General features: G+C 46.6%; 2 long non-coding RNA genes across 2 annotated transcripts; both read left to right on the forward strand.

Annotated features, from left to right (window-relative positions):
* On the forward strand, positions 5592 to 7717 carry LOC106501936. The gene is made up of 3 exons (XR_001295457.2): positions 5592 to 5731; positions 7367 to 7465; positions 7607 to 7717. It is a non-coding gene; the product is annotated as an uncharacterized LOC106501936 (long non-coding RNA).
* On the forward strand, positions 7773 to 25292 carry LOC106501935. The gene is made up of 5 exons (XR_001917857.1): positions 7773 to 7821; positions 10788 to 11708; positions 13833 to 14025; positions 14855 to 15006; positions 25148 to 25292. It is a non-coding gene; the product is annotated as an uncharacterized LOC106501935 (long non-coding RNA).

Consider the following 25580-nt stretch of genomic DNA (forward strand, 5'->3'; position numbering starts at 1 on the left):
ATATTGTATATTAAGTCATATATGTGGAATCTGGAAAAATGGTAGAGATGATCTTATTTGCAAGGCAGAAATAGACACATGGACGTACATGTGACGTACACATGAACAAACATACAGACACTAAGGCAGGGAAAGAGGAGAGTGGGAGGAATTGGGAGATGGCCATTGACATGCATGTACTAATGTTACTATATATAAAATAGATAACTAATGCGAACCTACTGTATAGCACCAGGAACTCTACTCAGTGCTCTGTGGTGACCTAAATGGGAAGGAAATCCAGAAAAAATAGGATATATGTGTGTGTGTGTGTGTGTGTGTATATACATATATCTGATTCACTTTGCTGTACAGTAGAAACTAACATGACATTGTAAAGCAACTATACTCCAATAAAAATTAATTTAAAAAAACTTCTCAAATCCGGAGCCACACACTTTCCTCTTTCTCCTAAAAGCAAAATGCCAACTGTGCTTAATAGTGGAGGGAAGTGTTAAGTCTTCATGGTACCAGACTCACACTTGATCCCGGATAGCCTTCCTTTGCCTCAGCGGCCCTATCAAATCAGCAAACTCTGAAATTTCTTTGGCCTCATGGAATCCTTCCATGGGTCTCTGCTTCTTTGTACGAGGAGAAAACCTCTCTCCCCTCCATGTAGTCCAATCCGGAGCTTGGACAGAGAGGGGAGGTCCTCATCCATGAGTTGTGCCCTCCAGTGGAGTCCGCAATGCAGTGAGGGCTTGCGCTGGACAGAAGGGGAGTCACTGCCTACACTCCTTTGTGGAGCATCCCTCTGGCTGCCCTGCTCATGGGACCTTCTCAGACACAAACTCAGCCTACAAAAGAGGTGAGGAGGAAATGCCAATTTGTGTCAGGCCGGTACCCCTCACCTCACTCCTCCTGTTGACAAACAGTGGGCTGAGAGGGCTCCCCTCCTTCTGCGGAGCCCTTCCAAGTCTTCTAAGTTGCTCTGTGGCTCCCAGGGTCAGTGGCCTCGCTGTGTGGGGTGGCCACGTGGCAGTTGACCTGTTGCAGGAGTTCTGAGGATGCAGTGTTGATGCTGAGTGTGGTGGTGCTGCTGCTGCTGGGGTGTGTGTGTGTACATGTGTGCACACACGCCTGTGTGTGAAGGGGTCCTCAGGATGCCTGTGGTCAGCATTCTGCTGTTGCCACTGCAGGAGCAGCCTGAGCTGGCAGCCAGCAGCCTGGATCCTCCAGCACAGGGCCCATGCAGGTTGGGCTCCGACCACACAGTCTCTAAGTGCTCTGGACTCCTTTGAGAAGGAGGCATTATCTTTGCTATGATTATATAATAATGAGGAAATGTTCCTGTCTTCTGTGGCTTTCTGGTTGAGTGCACTGTACTCTGTGAGGAGATATGCTGTTATTTATTCTCCCTCCAGAATATCAAAGTTGACAGCACAGAGACATAGATCTGTGGTCACGGTCAGACCACTGATTTCTTTCTGCCCCACCCTCCTCTCCTTATCAGCCACTCTGTCGCCAGCCCCGGGGTCCCCAGCCCCTCACTTAGGCAGCCACCACTTCAAAGTGCTCCCAGTGCACACCACTAGGCAATTTGTTCAAATGTACCCACTGAACTCTTACAGTTGCCCTAGAAGGTAAGTATTACTGTTCTCATTTCACAGTTGAAAAAACCTGAGGCCTAGAGAGGTTAAGAAGGTTAAGTAACATGCCCAGGGTCACACAGCTAGTCAGCGGCAGAGCACAGATTCAAATCCAGGCTGTGTGACTCCAGAATTTGTGCTTTTAGCCTCGAGCTATTCAGCCTCCAGGTCTGGTGCTTTTTCTGCACCAGTGGATTCTGGTTCGATCCCTGGGTTGGGAAGATCCCCTGGAGAAGGAAATGGCAACCCACTCCAATATTCTTGCCTGGAGAATCCCATGGACAGAGGAGTCTGGCGGGTATAGTCCGTGGGGTCCCAAAAAGCTGGATACAAGTGAGCACGCACACTACATCACATTCAGCTTCTGGGTCTGGTGCCTTTTCTGCGTAGATCGGGGGGCACATCATAGGTGGCATCCAGGCCAGTGGCCACTGTGGCCACAAGGAACACGATTACCAGCACTGACCCCCACCCACATAAGAAGAGGAACCCCATGGAAGCTTCAGGCCATTCAAAGTGGACAAAGCTCCCCTGTCTCCCTCAGGCATTCCAAAAGCTTCTCAGGTAACCCCAGTTTGTGTGCCTCGCACTCTTGGGGGAAGCCCAGCACCTCTGAGCCATACCTGGGATTCTCAGAGCTTCCCAGACAAGGCTGCATTAGAGCAGCTGAGCTCTGGACAACTCAGTGCTGGACACCTGGGTTCTGGGACCAGCTGTCTGGAATGCCCAGTGGTCTTGAGTCTGTCACTGGGTGCCTTTGGGTCTGGGCCTGGTGGGTAAATGGACAAAAATGTCTCTCACAAGGGTGTGGTTCACTGGTTGTCCCTTTGTGTCTTTCTTTTGCCCACTTGTGTGTGTGTGTGTGTGTGTGTGGCTTATGTCAAATATGGGTGTGTACTCTATGCTTGTGCTTAGTCGCTCAGTTGTATACGACTCTCGCAACCCCATGGACTGTACCAGGCTCCTCTGTCCATGGGATTCTCCAGGCAAGAATACTGGAGTGGATTGCCATTTCCTCTTCCAGGAGATCTTCCCAACCCAGGGATCGAACCCATGTGTCTGGTATCTGCTGCATTGGCAGGTGGATTCTTTACCTCTGAGCCACCTCGGAAGCCCGAGTACGTAACCTAAGCATAAAGAAAGAAAGAAATCTGCTCTGTCATTCCCGACTCTTTGTGACCCCATGGACTGTAGCTCACCAGGCTCTTCTGTCCATGGGATTCTCCAGGCAAGAATACTGGAGCGGGTGGCCATTTTCTTTTCCAGGGGACGTACCTTCCTGACCCAGGGGTGGAACCCGCATCTCCTTAATCTCCTGCATTTGTAGGCAGGTTCTTTACCACTACCACCATCTTGGGAGCCCATAAAGTGTGTCAAAGTCTGTGTGTGTGGAAGAGGGATGCTGGAGGTATATAACTGTGCATCTGTGTGTGTGGGCGTGGACTGACTCTCAACATGCTCTGAGAGGCTTACAGCCATTTTGGCATTGCTCCTCTGCTGCCTCAAGACCCCCCTGCAATGTTCCAAGGTGATCTGGGCCCTGCCTTGCAGAGGGAGGTGGCTTGGCTTGATTCTGTTCCTGTAGAGCAGCTACTCCAGCTTTCCGCTACTCCCACTGGTATCTCCTCTTCTGCTCTGGCCTACTCTTGTAGACTGCTCCCCACTTCCCCCCACTCCCAGCCTCATCAGAAGGGAGCTGGCAAAACATGTGGTACAGAGGCAGCTTTTGAGCCAAAGAAAGGACAGTGCCAAGAGTCCCCAGAGGCATGGCAGGACCATGTCCGTGAACCTCTGCATCCCACACTCCATCCCCTTCTGACCTGAATCTCTCCCCCACCTCTCCCTTCTCTAGTCATTGTGTCTCTGATTGGTTCCAGTGGGGAGCAGCAGAAGCCTTCAAGGTGCCTCCAGGCTCCTCTCTAGATTTCTAGGGAATGTATTCAGTGCCTCCACATTGCCCTCAAACCTGGGAGAACTGGGGACTGTGGGGGGCTGTTACAGTCTATGACTATGTAGACTCTGACGGAGAGGGAGAGACGAAGCTGCTGATGGGCCATTAGGAGAGAAGTACCAGTTCAAGAGGCAGATGTGGGAGACAGTTCTGCAGCCTGGCAGGGACAGGCAGCTCTTGGCACCGGCTGCCGGAGCACTGATGCAGTCACTCCTGTGTTATTGCCTAGGCTCCCTCCTCCTCAGCACCTGTGCTCAGGGCTGCAGGATGGGAATGACCACCCTCACGGTGCTCTTTGGCTAGTGGGACTTAGGCAGGGTACCTGCAGGTATAGACACTTTTAGGATGAAGAAAGTGATCAGAAAGCTCTTGATGTCAGACAAAATGCTTAAGCTCTCTATTTCAGTTTCAGTTCAGTCGCTCAGTTGTGTCCGACTGTTTGCGACCCCATGAAGCACAGCACGCCAGGCCTCCCTGTCCATCACAACTCCCGGAGTTTACCCAAACTCATGTCCATTGAGTCAGTGATGCCATCCAACCATCTCATCCTCTGTCGTCCCCTTTTCATCCTACCCTCAATCTTTCCCAGCATCAGGGTCTTTTCAAATGAGTCAGCTCTTCGCATCAGGTGGCCAAAGTATTTAGCTTCAACATCAGTTCTTCCAATGAACACTCAGGAATGATCTCCTCTAGGATAGACTGTGTGGATCTCCCTGCGGGGCTGTTTTCTAACCTGTAACTAGAGGATGGAAATAGGGTGATGCTGAGAATTAAGTGAGTTACTGTATGGAAGGTACCCGGCATATAGGAAGCACTCAACAATTGTTTGCTACTAGGAGACAATCCCAGAGGTCAATCTGCCTTGATTGACCCTGCCTTGGGGGGTAGGCGTGGGTAGGGAGACCTGTCTTCTGTGGTATCAAGGCTTGGAAGAAGAGAGGGGAAATGTCCTTCACCCCCGGAAAGGATTCCCACAGTCCTGGCATCACTGTGTACATTCAGGAGGCCTGTTGGACCCAGGCCAGGGCTACTGCCTTGTCAAGGCAGGTGAGGGCTTCACAAAAACATACCCTCCCAAGACAAGACCTACCTCTTCCCACTCTTCTCTCATCTTTGAAGTGTTTTCTTAAAGGTCAGTAAAGCAGAGAGACCCCTCTAGAATTCCTCTCTGGTGATAAGTGCAGCAGACATGGGATCTAAAAATAAACCTTAATAAGATTTCAAGTACACACTTTCCATGACAATTCAGATCAGGATTCTTTTTTCTTTCCTGGAGCAATGTGACCTGTGGTGAAACCCATCCCCACCCAGGAGGAAATGTCAGAGGCTTTCAGAGTGTAGCACTGAATCCTGAATTTGGATAAGGCTCCGCTCTGAGGCCCAGCCTTGCCAGAAGGCCCTCCAGAGGCCCCTTTCCATCCCCACCCCAGGGGTGGACCTGACTCTCCTGCCTGCACCCCCGTCTCCTAACTGGGCTCCCTGAACAACCTGAGCCCTGCGGCAGCATTTCCGCAACCAGAAGCCAGCACGGGGAGGAGAAGGTAGACACCTTGTTACATGTCACTGTTTCCTCGGCATGTAGCTCTCAGAGTGGCTCTCAGACGTGGTGTCTGGGGACCACAGCGGCTGGAGCTAGCCTAGTGCGCACACGGGACAGTGAGGAGGCGTTGTGGTGGATTGCCCAGGAGGAGGATGGAAATTTGGGTGTCCAGTAGCTCAGTGGGCCCACTGGGACAAGCCAGCCAGGGCATGCTCGGAGATGGCTATCTCCTCCTCAAAGCAAAGCAAGGAAAGATCAGCGGGGTGCTGGGATCCGTTTCAGGGCATCAGCCTTCTTCTGGGGCGTTCCATACCGGGTGTGTGGAGAGGGAGGCTGCGCCAGGCGAGGAGGGGAGAAGCAAGAAGGCGGGGAGGAAAGAGCGTAAGAGTAGAGCAGAGGAGAGTAAATGGAGAGGGAAAGGAGGGGAAGAGAAAGGAAGGGAAGGCGGAGCCAGGGGAGGGGCGAGGAGAGGGTGACGAAGCCGCGCTTCGAACTTCCCACCGCGCACCGGTGGGATCCTTCGACCCCGCAGGGGCACCCGGAGAGGAGGTGTAGGAGCCGCGCGCGGGGCTGAGAGGGGAGAAGGAAGGAGCAGGGGAGAAAAACAAAGGGGTGAGAGCTCGGTGCCAAGGCCCGGGGGGTTTTACCGACGCGCTGCGGGGTGGGGTGGAGGAGGTGGGGCGCGGACAGGCCCCCACCTGCGCCCCTAGCGCCTCGCGGCAACGACGCGCGTCCCGCAGCCGCCGGGCCGGCTCTCTGGGCTGCCTCCCACCTACTGTTTGCTCCTGGCTATCAATTCAGTGGTGGAATGTTTTCACCATTTCCTTCCTGAGGCTGAAGTTGAGGCCCACTGTCTCCGCTGGTATGAAATGTTGTACTCTCGCCTTTGTCTCTGGGTTGTGATTTGAGGATGGAAAAGTGCATTCTCTCATAATTAATTTAGGTGGCTGTCAGTGTGGTCACAGCTGGCCGAGCACAGCCTGAGAAATTGAGGTGATGGAAAGGAAATAGTAACCATGGCTCGATGGAGCCCCAGAGTGAGCCTTATTTAACCTACTGGAGCCCACAGGCGCTGCCTATGCCTCTCTCCAGCACCCACTGCACAGGAACACTAACTAACTACTAACCATTTGCTATATCGCCTCATTTAACCCCAGAGTCACCCGGTACGTTCGCTTTTACAGTCCTTTTTATAGGTCAGTAAACTTAAGGGAGATCAACCCTGAATATTCACTGGAAGGACTGATGCTGAAGCTGAAGCTCCAGTATTTTGGTTATCTGATGTGAACAGAGGACTCATTGGAAAAGTCAGTGATGCTGGGAAAGATTGAGGGCAGAAGGAGAAGATGGCACCAGAGGATGAGATGGCTGGATGGCATTACCGATGCAATGGACATGACCTTGGGCAAACTCTGGGAGATGGTGAGGGACAGGGAGGCCTGGGGTACTGCAATCATGGGGTTGCAAAGAGTCAGATAGGATTGGGTGACTGACAAACAAGCTACAATTTGAAGAGGTTAAGTAATTTGCTTGCTTCCAGCAACAGGAAAAGCTCAGATCTGAACTCTGATCTCTCCTAAACACCAGGCAACCCCTCCTGATACCTATCTTTGGAATCCCAAGATTCCCAATTTCCTCCATCCCCCTCTCTCCTTATCTCATCCACACTGAGGTTCCAGGCCTGAAGTGTCCCCTACTCCTCCCTCCCCAAAAATCTGCCTTTTAAATAGAATCTAAATCTCAGATTGGGGCTTCCCTGGTGGCTCAGTAGTAAAGAATCTGCCTGCCCAGTGATCGCACATTCAGTCTCTGGGTGAGGAAGATCCCCTGGAGGAGGGCATGGCAACCCATTCCAGTATTCTTGCCTGGAGAATCCCCATGGACAGAGGAGCCTGGCAGACTACAGTCCATGGGATCAAAAAGAGTCAGACATGGCTTAGCAACTAAACAACAGTAAAGCCTCAGGTTAAAGGACCAGGTCTTAAGGAAACTGATACAAGTGACAGCCAGGAAGGCAGAGCAGTAGTTTGGGCACAGCAAGCCCCACAAGTGACCCCCCCTCCACCCCCAACCGGTGCTCAAGGCTTATAGAGCAGCCAGGCCCAGTCCATCCTGAGGCCCTGCTTTAGGAGGTGGGTCTGGAAAAGAGGAGTGGCTGAACCTTCGCTGAGAAGCTACTGTGTGCCTGACGCACCCTGACATGTTCTGCCGCACACTTCACAAATGTTACCCCTTTATCCCTCACAGCTACCCACGAGGGAGGGGCTTGCTACTATCCACATTGCACACAGAAGGAAACCAGGGTCTTCTCAGAGGTGGAAGAACTTGCCCAAGGAAATGCTGTTAGTGAGTGCCCGATTTGGAATTGAAACTCATTTGTTCAATCATTTGTTCTTTCATTAAGTGTATTTTTATTCTTTATTGTTTTTGCTGTGTGCAGGGATTATGGAAATAATCCTTCTTTCCCTCACTACTTTTGTTCCTAAGCAGGTGAATGTGCTCAGCTGCCTCAGTCCTGTCCAACGCTTTGTGACCCCATGGACTGCATCCCCCAGGCTCCTCTGTTCATGGGATTCTTCAGGCAAGAATACTGGAGTGGGTTGCCATGCCCTTGTCCATGGATCTTCTTGACCCAGGGATCAAACTCAGGTGTCCTGCATTGCAGGTGGATTCTTTACCCACTGAACCACCTGAGAGCCCAGGTGAATCATTTCAGTTCCATTCAGTCGCTCAGTCGTGTCCAACTCTTTGCTACCCCATGGACTGCAGCATGCTGGGCTTCCCTGTCCATCACCAACTCCCAGAGCTTATTCAAACTCATACCCATCGAGTCAGTGATGCTGTCCAACCATCTCATCCTCTGTTGTCCCCTTCTCCTCCTGATTTCAGTCTTTCCCAGTGTCAGGGTCTTTTCCAGTGAGTCAGTTCTTCACATCAAGTGGCCAAAGTAATGGAGCTTCAGCTTCAGCATCAGCCCTTCCAATGAATATTCAGGACTGATTTCCTTTAGGATGGACTGGTTGGATCTCCTTGCAGTCCAAGGGACTCTCAAGAGTCTTCTCCAGCACCACAGTTCAAAAGCATCAATTCTTTGGTGCTCAGTTTTCTTTATAGTCCAACTCTCACATCCATACATGGCTACTGGAAAAACCATAGCTTTGACTAGATGGACCTTTGTTGGCAAAGTGATGTCTCTGCTTTTCAATATGCTGTCTAGTTTGGTCATAGCTTTTCTTCCAAGGAGCAAGTGTCTTTTAATTTCATGGCTGCAGTCACCATCTGCAGTGATTTTGGAACCCAAGAAAAGACAGTCTGGCACTGTTTCCATTGTTTCCCCATTTATTTGCCATGAAGTGATGGGACCAGATGCCATGCTCTTAGTCTTCTGAATGTTGAGTTTTAAATCAACTTTTTCACTCTCCTCTTTCACTTTCATCAAGAGGCTTTTTAGTTCTTCACTTTCTGCCATAAGGGTGGTGTCATCTGCATATCTGAGGTTATTGATATTTCTCCCAGCATCTTGACTCCAGCTTGTGCTTCATCCATCCCGGCATATCACATGATGTACTCTGCATAGAAGTTAAATAAGCAGGGTGACAGTATACAGCCTTGACGTACTCCTTTCCTGATTTGGAACCAGTCTGTCGTTACATGCCCATTTCTAACTGTTGCTTCTTGACCTGCATACAGATTTCTCAAGAGGCAGGTCAGGTGGTCTGGTATTCCCATCTCTTTCAGAATTTTCCAGTTTGTTGTGATCCACACAGTCAAAGGCTTTGGTGTAGTCAATAAAGCAGAAATGGATGTTTTTCTGGAACTCTCTTGCTTTTTAAATGATCCAGTGGATGTTGGATTTTGATCTAAAGTTCCTCTGCCTTTTCTAAATCCAGCTTGAACATCTGGAAGTTCTTGGTTCATGTACTGTTGAAACCTGGCTTGGAGAATTATGAGCATTACTTTACTAGCATGTGAGATGAGTGCAATTGTGCAGTAGTTTGAACAAGCTTTGGCATTGCCTTTCTTTGGGATTGGAATGAAAACTGACCTTTTCTAGTCCTGTGGCCACTGCTGAGTTTTCCAAATTTGCTGGCATGTTGAATGCAACGCTTTCACAGCATCATCTTTTAGGATTTGAAAATAACTCAACTGGAATTCCATCACCTCCACTAGCTTTGTTCATAGTGATTCTTCCTAAGGCCCACTTGACCTCGAATTCCAGGATGTCTGGCTCTAGGTGAGTGATCACACCATCATGGTTATCTGTGTCATGAAGGCAATGGCACCCCACTGCAGTACTCTTGCCTGGAAAATCCCATGGATGGAGGAGCCTGGTAGGCTGCAGTCCATGGGGTCGCTAAGTCAGACATGACTGAGCGATTTCACTTTCACCTTTTGCTTTCATGCATTGGAGAAGGAAATGGCAATCCACTCCAGTGTTCTTGCCTGGAGAATCCCAGGGACGGGGGAGCCTGGTGGGCTGCCATCTATGGGGTCGCACAGAGTCCGACACGACTGAAGTGACTTAGCAATAGCAATCTGTGTATTCTTGCCACCTCTTCTTGATATCTTCTGCTTTTGTTATGTCCATACCATTTCTGCCCTTTATTGTGCCCATCTTTGCATGAAATATTCCCTTGGTATCTCTAATTTTCTTGAAGATATCTCTAGTCTTTCCAATTCTATCATTTTCCTCTATTTCTTTGCGCTGATCACTGAGGAAGGCTTTCTTCTCTTTCCTTGCTATTCTTTGGAACTCTGCATTCAAATAGGCATATCTTTCCTTTTCTCCTTTGCCTTTAGCTTCTCTTTTCTCAGCTATTTGTAAGGCCTCCTCAGACAATCATTTTGCCTTTTTGCATTTCTTTTTCTTGGAGATGGTCTTGATCACCGCCTCCTGTACAATGTCACAAACCTCCATCCATAGTTCTTCAGGCACTCTGTCTATCAGATCTAATCTCTTGAATCTAAGTCTATTTGTCACTTTCACTTATTATCATAAGGGATTTGATTAGGTCCTACCTGAATGGTCTAGTGGTTTTCCCTACTTTCTTCAATTTAAGTCTGGATTTGGCAATAAGGAATTCATGATCTGAGCCACAGTCAGACTGGGAGCCCAGGTGAATAGACGTGAGCAAATTGGTACAGTTAGGTGTTGTAGAATGGCTGCCATATAGGGTAACATGCGTGGACCACAAACACTACACCGTGGCCAGTTCTCTGTAGTGAGAGGCAGTGGGAAAGTGGAAGGGAGTCAGGAGAAAAAGAAAACCTTGAAAGAGACCTATGCAGCCAGCACTTTTCTTCACTCCTCCCCCGTGTTGCCTCCAGAAACACTGATATGGGAGAGGCGGGCACCATGGCCTCAGAGGGGGCCTCTTTGAATGACTCTTGACTCCCTTGCTTAGGGCCACCTGACCTCACTGTGGCATTCTGAGGATTATTAGATCATTATAAAGTGCCTTGCATTTCTGGGTATATTTAGACCTAAATATACAGGAATTACCTTTTTTTCTGCTTCTCCAGTTCAACAGGACATGATTTTAAAATATGCTTGACTTGAAGAATAAAGATTAAAAAAAAAAAATGTGGGGAGCCTGAGGTAAAAATGGAAAAGAGATGAAACCCAAAGTATTTTCAAGGTGTCTTTCTCTGTGTTTCTATTTTGCAGGTTTTAAAAGCAGAAGAAAAGTGTAAAGAAGAGGGAAATGGCTCTGATGCAGCATTTACATAAGAAACACATTCAGAAAAAAAGAGGCTATGATTCTGAAAGCGTCCTTATTATACTGCACTAAAAATCTCCCCTGGGATCGGTGGAGGTTTAAATTAGCTGGGAAGAGGAGGAAATAAAATCTGTCTTTTCAAATTGCAAATCTCTCCCAAACTGAACATTTTGCCTGAGGAAATGGCCACACTGTGTTCAGGAGCAGACAAAGCCCTCTTTGAGTGAGGGCTCCACCTTCTCCAGCCTTCATTACAATTCCCTGCCTCCTCCTACATCCGCTGGACAAGTCCTGACACTGCGCTCCTGGGCTACGTCTTAGTCATTGAGAGAGATCTCAAGGAGGCCCTTGTTTTTAGTGGGTGTGCAGTTTGCTCTAAAAATGTGTCCACCGCCCATGTAATTGACTTGAGAAATCAAAGTCAGTGGAAAGAGCAGAAAATGTCATCCACATCTATAGGTTTCTTTTATGAATGGGTGTATTCATTTATGTTTTCTCCAACAGCTATCAAATATTTGCATGTTAAACTGCAAAGAATTTCACAGAATGCCATCAACACAGTGTTCTGGTTGTCTGTGGCTGCATAATGAACTTCCCTGAATGTGGTGACTGAAACAGCAACCATTTTATTATGTATTGTGATTTTATGTCTCAGGAAGGAGGGCAGGGCTCAGCTGCATGACTCTCCTGCTCGAGGTGGTGTCAACTGGGATCACTGGCTGGCCTTTAGCTAATGGTGGGGCTGATCTGGAGGGCCCCAAACAGTTTTACTCACATGTCTGGCACCTTGGCAGGGATGACTGGAAGACTGGACTTCATAGACCCTCTCTCTGCCTGTAGACTCAAAGCCTCTCTGCATCATCTCTCCAGTAAGTTGACCAGACTTCACATAACAATTCTGTTCCTGAGTCCCAGCTCATACTGCTTCCCACACAATAGGCAAGTAAATCAAGAGATGAATGGTTGGGGCAAGGAATAGCAGCTTTATTCCAAAAGCCAGCAGACTGAGAAGATGGTGGACTAGTATCCCCGAAAACCATCTTACTTGAGTTAGAGTTCAGGTTTCTTCTACTCTAAAAGGGGACGGAGTGTGGTTGGTTGCTGTGAACTTCTTGGTTCCAGAATCCTTTCACCTAGGTCTGGTCACAATGTTCCTATAAACCTCCAACAAGACAGATGTTATTCTCTGTTCTGCAAATTGTATCTCTGTATGAGTGGAACATGTATGTATGACGTTATACCTTGAAACATCAGAGCCTTGAGAATGGACTGTCTTATATATTGCAGGCTATAGGCAGCATTCTTGTAGCAAGAGCGATATCATACAAAGGTTAAAGTAGAATAAACAGGTTTCAATATGGAGTCAGATCTGTTCTTCCCTATTATGGTTCAGATCCCTAACACCTAGTGTTCCGGGATGCATAAAGCCAAATTAGAGGCTTGTCTTTGGAGTCCCAAAGTTCCAAGTTTCTTCCTCACACTCTCTCCCCCTACTTCATCCTGACCCTGCTCAGGACAGCCACTTACTGTGCCCAGAAGTGGCACAATATCATGTCCATTGCAGTCTGTTATTGACCAAAGCCAGTTACAGTACAGCCCAGGAGGGGAAGTAAACCTCACCCCTCTATGAGAGGAATATCAAAGAATTTGTGTCCATCCCGAATCCAGTGGCCAACTATACCGAGTATCAATAGGGCTTGTGTGTAGTCTATAGGCATAAGAATAGACTATGCAGAATGATAGAATCTGGGGTTAGGAAATGACCTTAAAGATTATCCTGTTCAACATCCTAATTTTAAAGATAAGGTAAGCGAGACTAAGAGAGAGTTGGCAAACTGAGTCAGGTGGCTGAAACTATTGTAGCCACACGTTTCGGGAAACAAACTCACTCAGAAGGACAATGCAGATAGTGGCGTGCAGCTCATTACACCGGCGGGCCCAAGGCAGAGTCTCCTCTTAGCCAAGGACCCCGACCAGTCTTTGTGAAAACCTTATATACCCTAAGTGTACTTGCTCAAACCCACCTCCCCGAAATCCTTGAAACTAGTCTGGACAAGGTAAAAGAGGGATACGATCAAAGTTAACCCGTGATTCATGTGTCACAAGACTAAAACAGTGGACATTTATCAATAGGCCTGTGGTCATATCCCAATAAACATAATGGAATTTATGACTTTGTTCTGTTACAGAGATAATTAGCATATTCTTTTAGGCAACGGAGAGTCCAAGTACAAGTCCTGATGCTCTTTTATCAGGGGGTCTGGTTTTCCACTGGTATGCCGTTTCTATAGACACTGGGCACAAAGTTCAGAGCCCATTGGGAGGGTGACCATGCCTGTAGCCTAATGTTCGCAGCCTGGCCTAAGACGGAGTCCAGCTCTGTCTGTTTCCTCCTTCAAAACCACAGGACTCAGATGGAATTCAAACCCAGCCAAAACTCTGATTGGAACTTATTGAAGCTCAAGTTCTTTATGTCTTATCACAGGAAGAATTCAGTGAGACACAAAATGATAGGTAAGAAGTGGATTTATTTAGAGGGATACACATTCCATAGACAGAATACAGTCCCTCTCAAAAGGTGAGAGAGGCCCTTGGAGAAACACAGTCCATAGACGGAATGTGGGCCATCTCAGAATGTGAGAGGCCCCCAAATATGGGATGGTTAGTTTTCTTGTGCTGGGTAATTTCATAGGCTAATGAGTGGGAGGATCATTCCAGCCATTTTGGAAAAGGGATGGAGATTTCCTGGAATTGGACCACTGCCCACTTTTTGGCCTTTTAGGGTCAGCCTGGAAACTGCCATGGCATTAGTGGGTATGTCATTAGCATGGTGATACATTACAATGAACATATAATGAGGCCCAAGGTCCCCTGAAAGTCAAATATTCTGCCATTTGGGACCTAGTTGATTCTAAGTAGTTTATGTCGTATCCTCGACAGCTATGTCATTCTTTTAAATGTTGTGTCCTGGCCTCTTCCCTCCTGTTTCACAGACACTAGCAGCAAAGACAAACCCCAACCCCAGCTGCTCTGACTCCAGATTCGAGAAGATATTTATTGAATGCCTACTAGGTTTGCAGTGTGGCATTTACACTGAAGGAAGAGATAACATAGTTGAATCATATGCGGTTCTTGGTCTCTCAAAGACTTTACAACTCAGTGGAGAGGAAGAGTCAACGCATGAAGGTAATACAGGAAAATACGAATTGCAAATAGCATGCTGGGAAACCCTATGGAAGAGTAAATCTAATCTAGCAAGAGTTTAGGGATTTCTGAAGACCTGGGTTTGATATGGGTCTTTAAGGATGGGTGACTGTTGACTGGTGGTGGTATAGCAGGAGGCTGCTCCAGCCAGAGCACACTGTGAGCAAAGAAGAGTCATGGGTTAGCCAGGGTGGAATGTCAGGGTGAGGAGTGAAGACTTAATTCTGCATCATCCACACTCTGACCCAGCTACACTGGAGACCCAGGGTGCACACTGTTTGGATAGATGTTCAGACCTGCAACAAGCCTGTGGTGGGTCACAGAGATGCTTTAAACTTAATCCTCCTGCATGAGAAGGATAGCCGAGCTATCCTCAGCACTGACTACTCAATAGAATCTCTATGGATGCCTGGGTCCTACCCCAGAATGACCGAGTTCGATTCTCTTAAATGGACTCAGGTCTTGATTTTGTTTTTAACTTTTCAGGTAATTTTAATGCACTGGAGTGGTGGTTCTTAAACATTAGTGAGCATCAGAATCACATGGAGGGCTTATCAAGACCCAGATTACTGCCACTGCACAGGAGGTTCTGGTTTAGAAACTCTGGGGAGGGGGCCCAAGAATTAGCGTCTCAAACAAACTCCCAAGTGATGCCAGTGCTGCTTGTCTTAGATCACACTTTGAGAACCATTGCTCCAGATGTTTGACCTAACCTGTTACACCTGATTCTACCTCCTTGGACATCCTATCATTAAAAAGAGAACCCAAGTTGCAGATTCTGTAGCTCAAAGCCCTGCTTTTCAAAGTGCAGTTGGTGGACCGGCAGTATTGGCATCACCTGGGAGCTTGCTGGATGTGCCAACTCTCAAGCCACACTCTAGACCCGGGGAATCAGAATCTGTATGTTAGCAAGATTGACCTGGTTTGAAGGCACAGCACAATCTGACAAGCTCTGCTTTTGAGGTGAGTTCTGAGTGTTAATTCCTACTGAACATGTGACTCCTGATGGCCTTACAAGATGAGCAGAGGTCCCCAGATAGACTAGCTGGGATGACTCACTGGAGATGGGCACACACAGACATGGTAACGCAGAAACTCACCTGAGCTTTTTATTACATAAACTGAATCTGAATAATAGCAGCTAGATAATGAACACAACAGGTCTGTGGGTTATTTTAATTAATCAATGAATTTGGCTGCTCAGAGTCTTCACCCCTGGACCACCAAGGAAGTCTCTTTTGGTTTATGTTTTGCCTTTTACAGTCTATGAAGCCCTTTCACCTATGACTAGTTCTCCATCTATTAAAAATGTTTAGGGACTTCCCTGGAGGTACAGTGGTTAAGACTCTATGATTCCAAGGCAGGGGGCATAGGTTCAGTCCCTTGTTGGGGCACTAAGATACCACATGCCATGCAGCATGGTCAAAAAAATGTTGAAATACTCAGCTCAAGCACAAGTGGGTGCATGCTCAGTCCCTTCAGTTGTGCCCGACTCTTTGTGACCCAGTGGACCATAGCCCTCCAGGCTCCTCTGTCCATGGGATTCTCCAGGCAAGAATACTGGAGTGGGTAGCCTTGCCTTCCTCCAGGGGATTTTCCCCACCCAGGGATCGAATCTGCATCTCCTGCATTACAGGCAGATTCTTTATCGCTGAAACACCAGGGAAGCCACAAGTAAAGAGAAACAAACTCTAATCACTTAACTATCAGAAATACCTACAACTTTAAATTCTCTTCACACCTATCAATGGGTGACTCCAGGCCTTTTCCATAGTATTTGGCCCTGTTCCAGACTGGATGAAGTTTCTTTCTTTTTTTGTTTTTGTATTTTTTTCTTTTCTGAAGTTTCTATTTGGAATTCATGTGATGATTACTCCCTTCATACTGCTCTCAAAACCAAATGCCCTCAGCAAGCTCTGAGTTTCTTGCCTAAGGAGATTTTTTTTTTCCTTTTTTACAACAGGAGAGTTAATGAGTCATTTGGCAAAGATTTCACCCAGTGGGTTCGGAATTTGCCTTATTTTCAGGTGGCTTGCTCTAAAACCAGTGACACCTATGCTTTATCACTGGCAGAATTCTGAAAGCCTCCAGTACCCTCTCAGTATCTGAGACCTCCTGCCTTAGCTTCTAATCCAATTAGTTCCATTTAATCCCTTTCAGTGGAGGGCTCAGGCTGCTGCCCTGTCTCATTCCCAATTGAATCCTTCTGTCTCTTTTTGCCAGTCTCATGATCTGTTGAATTGTTCCAAAATCTCTAGTGCGGTCTTCCATAGAAGAGAAAAAAATCACCTGGGGAGGTCATTTCAGGTCTCTTTGTAGTGCAGACAGGTTTTAAATGCCACACTGGCAAGGCTCCAACCCAGACAATTCCTCATGGACGTTCTTGCCATTTTCACAGGATGCTGTATGTTTCTAACAAAAGAACACCATTGTCTGGGGATGAGAACAATTTCAGGTTACGTGAAAGAAATCAAATCAATGCTGATAAAAGAGTAAAGGCTCCTCATAGAATAATCAATTTATTTGTCAAGGTATAGGAGCTTCTTAGGTGACACAGTGGTAAAAAATTCACCTGCCAATGCAGGAGATGCAAGAGGCGTTGGTTCAATCTCTGGGTTGGAAAAATCCCCTGGAGGAGGAAATGGCAACACACTCCATTGTTCTCGCCTGGAAAATTCCAGGGACAGAAGAGCCTAGCAGGCTATAGCCCATGGAGTCAAGAGTCAGATATGACCGAGCACACATTCACACAGGTGGTTACACGGTGCGGAATGGAATCACCAAAATGGTCAGGTGGTTTTTATTGAGTATTAACTTGTGGCAGGAAAGGAGAGGGTCAACTCTGGTGGGTAGGTTTCTTTATGGGAGCATACGTGTGTGCTCAGCTTCGAGCAAAAACAATGTACAAGAATTAGTAGGTTGTGGACCTGACCAATCAGGGAAGGATTATCTACTTGTAAAACGAATTTGCCACCAGGTTCATTAACTACTAAAGGAACTGGGACTTGGAGAATTTGCTTTTCTAATTGAGGTATAGTTGATTTATGATATGGTGCATGTTTCCAGTATACAAAATAGTGATTCACAATTTTTAAAGGTTAGACTCCATTTATAGTTATTATAAAATACTGGCTATATTCCCTGTGCTATACAAGATAGTCTTGTAACTTACTTTATACATAATAGTTTGTACCCCACTAGTTTGTTCTCTGTGTCTGTGAGTATGTTTCTGCGTTGTTATATTCAGTAGTTTATCTTATTTTTTAAATTCTACATACAAGTGATATCATGCAGTATTTGTCTTCCTCTGTCAGACTTATTTCACTTAGCATAATACCTTCTAAGTCCATCCATATAGTTGTAAATGGTAAAATTTCTTTCTTAAAATTACTCTGGCTAAGTAATATTCCATTGTATGTATATATGTATGTATGTGTGTGTATATATATATATTATATATATATATATATGCTGCTAAGTCACTTCAGTCGTGTCCGACTCTGTGTGACCCCTGTCCCTGGGATTCTCCAGGCAAGAACACTGGAGTGGGTTGCCATTTCCTTCTCCAATGCATGAAGGTGAAAAGTGAAAGTGAAGCCGCTCAGTTGTGTCCAACTGTTAGTGACCCCATGGACTGCAGCCCACCAGGCTCCTCCATCCATGGGATTTTCCAGGCAAGAGTACTGGAGTGGGGTGCCATCGCCTTCTCCAATATATATATATACATACACACAAATGTGCCATATCTTTATCCATTTACCTGTTTTTTAACAATATCTATTTACTTTTGGCTGTGCTGTCTTCATTGCCGCATATGGGCTTTCTCTAGTTGTGGTGCCCAGGCTGCTCACTGTGGTGGCTTCTCTTGTTTCAGAGCATGGGCTTTAGGGCATGCAGGCTTCAGGAGGTGTGGTGCATGGGCTTAATTGCCCCATGGCATGTGGACTCTTCCCAAACCAGGGATGGAACTCTTGTGCCCTGCATTGGTAGGGGGATTCTTAACCACTGGACCACCAGATGAGTCCCCATTTATCTGTTGATGGACACTTAGGTGCATCCATAGCCTGGTTATTGTAAATAATGCTGCTATGAACATTGGATTGCACTGATCTTTTTGAATTAGTGTTTCTCTTTTTTTTAAAGATGTGCACATCCTTTTTGATACGTACACACTGCTTTATTTGTTAATTTTTGGCTGTGGTGGGCCTTCATTGCTACATGCAGGCTTTCTCTGGTTGCAGAGAACAGGGGCCATGCTCAAGGTGTGGTGTGCAGGCTACTTGTCTAGCTGGTCTCTCCTCTTACAGAGCACAGGCTCTAGGCACATGGCCCTCAGTTGCTGCAGCATGCGGGCTCAGTAGTCGAGACGTGTGGGCTCTAGGGCTTGGAGGCTTTGGTAGTTGTGGTGCAAGGACTCAGTTGCTCCGAGGCATACGGGATCTTCCCAGGCCAGGGATTGAACCATGTCCCCTGCCATATCCTCTGCACTGGCAGGCAGATTCTTATCCACTGCTCCACCAGGAAGTCCAGGGTTTCCTTTTATTAATGGATATATACCCAGGAGTGGAATTACTGGGTCATATAGTAGTTCTTTTTTTTTTTTTTTCGGAGAAACTTTCATAATGTTTTTGACACTGGCTGTGCCAGTTTACATTCTCAACAATGTACAAGTGTTCCCTTTTCAAAATGGAGCTCTTTTGATGAAAGCTAGATGGCCATGTCTCTGTCCAGCAACTATTTCTGGGCCTTGCAGATCAGAAGCTCAGACTGAAAATATAGCTGATAGGACTCTGTGGGACTGACTACCACTAACCTAACTCACAAGAGTTCAAAGTATAACTTAGTTGCTAATTTGTTGTTTTCTGTGGGAACTCCCCTTCCCATTAATCAATTCAAAAATTTTACTGGGTGCCCACTATAAGTTCAAATTGCCTGCCCTCATGCTGCCTTCATTTTAGTAGGGAGACATATAAGCAGATAACCTACATAATATGTTAGGTATGATATGTTGATATGTGCTATGAGAAAATTAGGGTCAGTTTTTCTCTTTTAGGAAAGAGAAAATGTTGGGGTGTAAGTGAGAGAAAGAATTGTTCTATTTCACTTAGGGGTGTCAGGGAAAGTCTTTCTGAACAAGAAACATCTGAGCAAAAACATGAAGGAGCTAAATTCAGAGATTTCTGCAGGAGGGGTGCCCCTGACAGAGTCACATTAAGTGTTAGGTAAACCTGTGCTCGATGGGTTCAGGGAGCTGCTAGGAGACCAGCCTAGCTGCAGAGAAGTGAGAGAAGGGGAATGGGATGGTCTCAGAGAAACTTACAGGGCTGGATCACTTGTAGGCCTTTGTAAAGATTTTGGCTTTTGCCCTGAGTGAGATTTTGAGTGACATAATCTGATTTACATTTTAATGACATCTTTTGGCTGGTTGTGTTGAAAATAGATGATGGGAGGTGAGGGGAGGAAAGATAAGAAGTAGAGAGATTAAGGTACTTTTTTTTTTTTTAATGGTATTTTCTTTGTAGTCTTTAAAAAATAAAAATAAAAAATGTATTTATTTGGCTGCACCATGTCTTAGTTTTGGCACAAGGGCTCTTCGATCTTCACTGTGACATGTGGGTTCTTTAGCTGTGGCATGTGGGATCTTCTTTTTAGTTGCAGCATGTGGGACCTAGTTCCCTGACCAGGGATCAAACCCCAGCCCCCTGCATTTGGAATGCGGAATCTTAGACACTGGACTGCCAGGGACATCCCTAAGAGGCTTTGATAACTGTGGAGGCAGGACAGGAGAGTGGCTTGGACCAGAATTGATGGCAGTAGAAGCTGTGGTCAGGGATCAGATTCTGGGTACATGTTGAAGGTAGATCCAAAGGTATGTGCTGATGGTTTGGATGTGGTATGAGAGAGAAGAGTAGAGTCAGGATGAGTCCAAGATTCTGGCATGAGGAATGAAAGTGAAAATCGCTCAGTTGTGTCCAACTCTCTGCAACCCCATGGACAATAGAGTCCATGGAATTCTCCAGGCCAGAATACTAGCGTGGGTAGCCTTTCCCTTCTCCAGGGGATCTTCCCAACCCAGGGATTGAACCCAGGTCTCCCACATTGGTGGTGGATTCTTTACCAGCTGATCCACCAGGGAAGCCCAAGAATACTGGAGTGGGTAGCCTATCCCTTCTCCAGCAGATCTTCCCAACCCAGGAATCGAACCAGGGTCTCCTGCATCGCAGGCAGATTCTTTACCAGCTGAGCTACCAAGTAAGCCCTGGAAAGAATGAGATCCCCATTTGCTATAAGTAGGAAGAAAAAGTTGGTCTATGTATGTGCTGGATTGCTGGGGAAGAAGAAGGAGCCCAGTTTTGGGGAGGTTAATTTGGATATATCCACTACATATCTTGTGATGCATGCTATGGGGTCCATGTCTCTGGAATTCAGTGGAGAGATCCAGACTAGAGATGTGCACGGGGGAATCATGACAGGAAGGCAGCATGTAAAACACTAGATAAAACTATATCCAGTTAGAATGTAGGTAGAGAGGACTGAGCTTTAGGAATCTCTAGTCTTTAGAGGTCAGTGAAGAAAAGAAAAGTCAGTAGAAAAAACCGAGAGGGAACAGGCAGAGAGGAGAGAGGAGAACCAAGAGAAATCAGTGGCCAGAAGTCAAAAGAGAGTGTGGTTCCAAAAAGGAAGCGATGAGCTTTGTTGGGTACTGCTAATGGGCTGGATAAGGTGGGAACTGGGACTTCATCACTGGAAACAGGAACCAGAAAGTCATTGTTGACCTTGACAAGAGCAGTTTCAACAGGAAAGGTGGAAACAAAAGTTGGATCAGACTGGGATCAAGAGAAGATGAAAGAAAGGAAGTGAGGAGAGTGAGGATGAGGTCTCAAGAGGTGTCCTATCAAAGGAAACAGAATTGAGGTAATGGTTGAGGAGGAATTGGGGTCAAGGAAGTTTGTCTGTTTTTGGTGTTTTTTGTTTGTTTGGAGATGGACAATGTCAGAGCATATTTGCTAACATTTTTTCGAGTGATATTCTTGGATAAGTGAGAGGAGGTGAGGTCGAGTGCACAGATGTAGGGATTGACCTTCAATAGGAGCATGGCAGCTCATGCAGAGTGATGGAAAGGAAACCAGAATGTATGAGTACCACGTTAGGTGTGATGGTGGGAGCGGCAAGGTAGTCTCAATGAAATGGGCAGTTCCAATTGAGGTATCAGTTGAGGTGGAGGATCAAGTGGGGAGAGGTGGTAGATGTTTGAGAAGAAAAGAAAAGAGGCCGACGGTGTGGTCTAGGACAGTAAGGGTCAGTGATCTAGAGTAGTGGTTCCCAAAGTATGGTCCCAGGACCCACAGCATCAGTATCATCTGAGAACTTGTCAGAGATGCAAATTCTCAGGCCCTACTCTAGACCACCTGGACCAGAAACTCTCACCTCAGCCTAGCCACCTGTGCTCAAACAACACCCCTAGCCCCAGATGACTCTGATGCACACTCACATGGGAGAAGCACTCGTCTAGGGAGTCTCCGATGCTCTGGAAGGCAGTAAGGGCCTTCCTGGTGTGAGTGGCCATGAATTTAGAGTGACAGCAGTGTGTTTCATCCCAGCCCATCCTGATAATGCATCCTCCTTCCAGGGACTCCATTAGAGACGCACCTGTTACCCTATTCTGGCTCATGTAGCAGGAGGAAAAGTCTGCAGAGAAGGGCTTCTAGTAAAGATACCCTTTATCATAAAAATGAACTAAAGAAGACACAGTCTGGACTTCCCTGGTAGTACAGTGGGTAAGAACCCACCTGCCAATGCAGGGGACACAGGTTCAATCCCTGGTCTGGGAAGATTCCACATGCCAGGGAGCAACTAAACCCGTGCACCACAGCTTCTGGACTTTACTACTGGACTTACTGTTGTGTAAGATAACAGGTTCACACTCAGACTCATCATCCTTGTCTGCAAAACAGCAAAACTGGAAATAATAGCCACCTCCCAAGGGAAGATCATGCCTTTGAAAATAACTTCAACCATTAAGCACTATACAGATGCAAATTAGAAATGTAATTTCCATTAGTGCACTTGTACTTTGATTCAAATTGTACACGTTTTGCTCCTCTGCAGTTTTCTAGAAAATGAGGTATAGTGCTGGGGGAAGCACCAATGCATTGGGGGGGTTTCCCCAAGGGTGCTCCAACGTCAAGCAGTCTGTCCCAGTGAGAATCTTTTTCTCAGGATATCAGCTGGCCTCAGACAGCACAGAGACACTGTTAAACACAGTCCCCTGCTCAGCACACTGGGGGCCCTCTGCAGCCAACTGGGTAGAACAGACGCTGAAAGCAGGTGCAGAAGAGTGAATTCCACAGCTCAGAGCGCTGCCGCCCCTCACCCCAGTGAAATCTTTCATGCCTGAGTGCTCTACTCAGTCATGTCCAACTCTTTGTGACTTCATGGACTCTCTGGAATAGGTTGCCACTTCCTCCTCCAGGGAATCTTTCTGACCCAGGGATCAAACCTGCATCCCCTGCATTGGCAGGTAGATTCTTTACTGCTGAGCCACCACCTGCTTCTAAATTCCATAGCCCGTTTCAACTCCCCTTAAGATTACAAATTGCGTTCTGAGTGCCTCCTTCCAAAACAAGCAAAACCACACCTTTGCCATAGCAACCTTCCTTCCTGAATGAGGTACCTACATACCTTCATGTCTGTGTGGAGCCTTCTTATGCCTCCAACCAGAGTTCAGTTCCCTAGTAGAGTCGCCTTGTTTGACCCACCATTTTTCCTCCTTCTCTCCTTGCCAGATACTGTTTTGGGGGCCTTTCCCTAGACAGTCTCATGTTCCTGCCATTCAGAAGCAAGAGGCATTTCTTTTACATCCTTAGTTATCTTTCAGGCTCACTTTTAAAATCCAAGTTAGCCCTTCCCATTACCTTTGAGCTCAGCTCATAGATCCCATTACACAAGCACCATGTGGGCACTGGGCATTGAAAGCAGCAGTGTTCCCTGGACTGTATAACTTTTTTTTTTTTAAGTTAAAATTTTAAAGACTTTTTAAAAAGATTTTTTTCTATGTGGACCAATTTTAAAGTCTTCATTGAATTTGTAACAATATTTCTCTGTTTTACAGGGTTTTATTTTGTTGTTGTTGTTGTTGTTTTAGTTTTTGGCCCCGAGGCATGTGAGATCTTAGCTCCCTGACTAAGGATCAAATCCATACTTCGTGCATTGGAAGGCAAATTTTTAACCACTTGATCTCCAGGCAAGTTTCCTGTAAACTTTTAAGTTTAGACCTTCTCCCTTGTGCTTGGCTGAGGGGTTTTCTAGTTCCACACCAAACAGATTGACAGGCCGCTGGCACTTTGAACTTGACATTATTATTCACTACTTTGCTCTTACTGCGTCATGCTAGGTGCTAAATGCTGTTGGTTCTGCCTCCACCCCCTGTAAAAAGCCTCTCACCAAAGGTGGCATCAGGAGAGACTTGATGAGTCCACCCAGGAAAGGAGGCATTTTACATCCCCAGGAGGCAGGGAGAGTACTAAGAAGGAGAAACCAGATTGCATGCAGTACCCATAATAAAACCGCAGTAGTGAAACAATAAAACAATTCACTAAAGGGACAGGGGACAGAGCTACACACAGAGGACAGGTGACCCAGGGATGGTTGGCAGTGCATTCTGGCACAAGGGACTTCAGCCTGTCCTGGGTGGATCTCACCACACCTGTTTGCAAAGAGCCAGTCAGAACTGGCTGGTGTAGGATGGCACCTGGATGTGAAGATCAGCCCACACCCCAGGCACTCACAGGGACCACTGAGTATGCCTCAGGGGACCAGTTTGCTCTCCAATAGAATTGCACCCTTAGTGGGATCATGAATGGCAAGGACCTCTAGCTGGGGCCATGTTACCTTATGCTGGGATCTCTATCTAGGTGCTCCGATCCTCTTTTATGCTTCCCAGGTGGCACAGTGGTTAACAATCTGCCTACCAATGCAGGAGACACAGGAGACTAGGAAATGGCGACCTAATCCAAGATTCTTGTTTGGGAAATCCCATGGACACAGGAGCCTGGTGGGCTACAGTAGATAGGGTCACAAAGAGTCGGACATGACTGAGTGACTGAGCCCGGGATCACTATACAAAACAGGGACCCAGCATGGACCTGGCATCTCTAGGAACACAGAGGACTAATTGCTTATTCTACGTGCTCTTCTACTGGGCCTTGGGCAAGGCCATTCTTAAGCTTGTGGGCTGTATAAAAATAGGCAAAAAGCCAGATGTGACCTATGGTTATGGAGTACTGACCCTTGATGTAATGCATCAAAAACGGCTCACTTCCTGTTTTCAGTGGGAATAAGCCTAGATCTGTTGGGTCACTTAATATCCATTGGGAGATACAGTGCCTCAACAGCTGGATCATCTACACTTCTCCCCAGTGTGTGTGCGTGTGCGCACGTGCATGTACACACACACGCACAGATCCATCTAATACATGGCCACTGTTCTGGATGCCTGGGGGTGAAGGGGGCAGTCTGGGTCCATGGAAACTGCAGATACACTTTTAGGAATATCATTACTTTTAGGTGAGAACGATGGATAGACTGACAGCAATTTGAAGCTGATTTTTCTTTCTACCTTTTCCATCCGTCATCACTCCAGTGCTTTTTAAGGTCATAGTGGGAGATCATAAGTTAGTGTGAACCAGGGAGAGACATAGGGTAGTGAGGAAAGATAACAAGTGGTCAAGAAAAAGATTTCTCTTGACTTCTTACATATTTTTAGTGAATTTTAATTTATCAGGCTCTTTCACGCACTTTTAGTTGACTTATTCCTTACAACCATATAACATAATTGACTTCCCTGGAGAAAACTATAGTCTGAAGAGCTCTGGGGGTTTGCTTACTGCCACATGGGGTTTACATGGTAGAGCCAAGACTCAGATACAAGTATTTCATCCAAAGTTTATTTGTTCATTTATTCAGTAAACGAGTTTTGAGGGCACCAAAGGTCAGGCGATGTGCTGAGCAGGAGAAATATAAAGATGAATAAGACTGGTTCTTGTCCCGAGGGTATCACCAACTAGCTGGGATTCTCAAGCCTGCCTTCTCAACACTTCTCCAGCAGGTCTCTACAGCGATGATTCTCAGCCCAGTTCCTATGGGACACATCTGGATCTGCAGGCCAGGGCAAACGCCCTGTGAGGCAAACACCACAAGCTGAGTACCTTCTTTCAACTCCACCTGCTCAAGGCCCCAGACCATCTTCTGTCCAGGTGGGAGATTGTTCCTAGAACTAGGATTTAGTGTCAGGGACTGTTAGGCGTTAGGGGCCTAGACATCTTTTAAGATGAAGACAAGCCTCAGGTTTCTTCCTGCAGCAGTCTTTGACAGGAACTCACTGCAGAGGGATAAAGACTGAAATTCACATTTAATTATTTAAAATGTCATAGAACTCAGCCTCTTAATGTATTTTGCTGACAAATGGTATTTGGGGAACACTTTCTGATTTTTATATAAGTTTGCAACATATCCTCTTTTGTTTTGTTTTGCTGTTC

The sequence above is a fragment of the Capra hircus genome, chromosome 3 (assembly GCF_001704415.2).
Source record: "Capra hircus breed San Clemente chromosome 3, ASM170441v1, whole genome shotgun sequence".
Lineage (NCBI taxonomy): Eukaryota > Metazoa > Chordata > Mammalia > Artiodactyla > Bovidae > Capra > Capra hircus.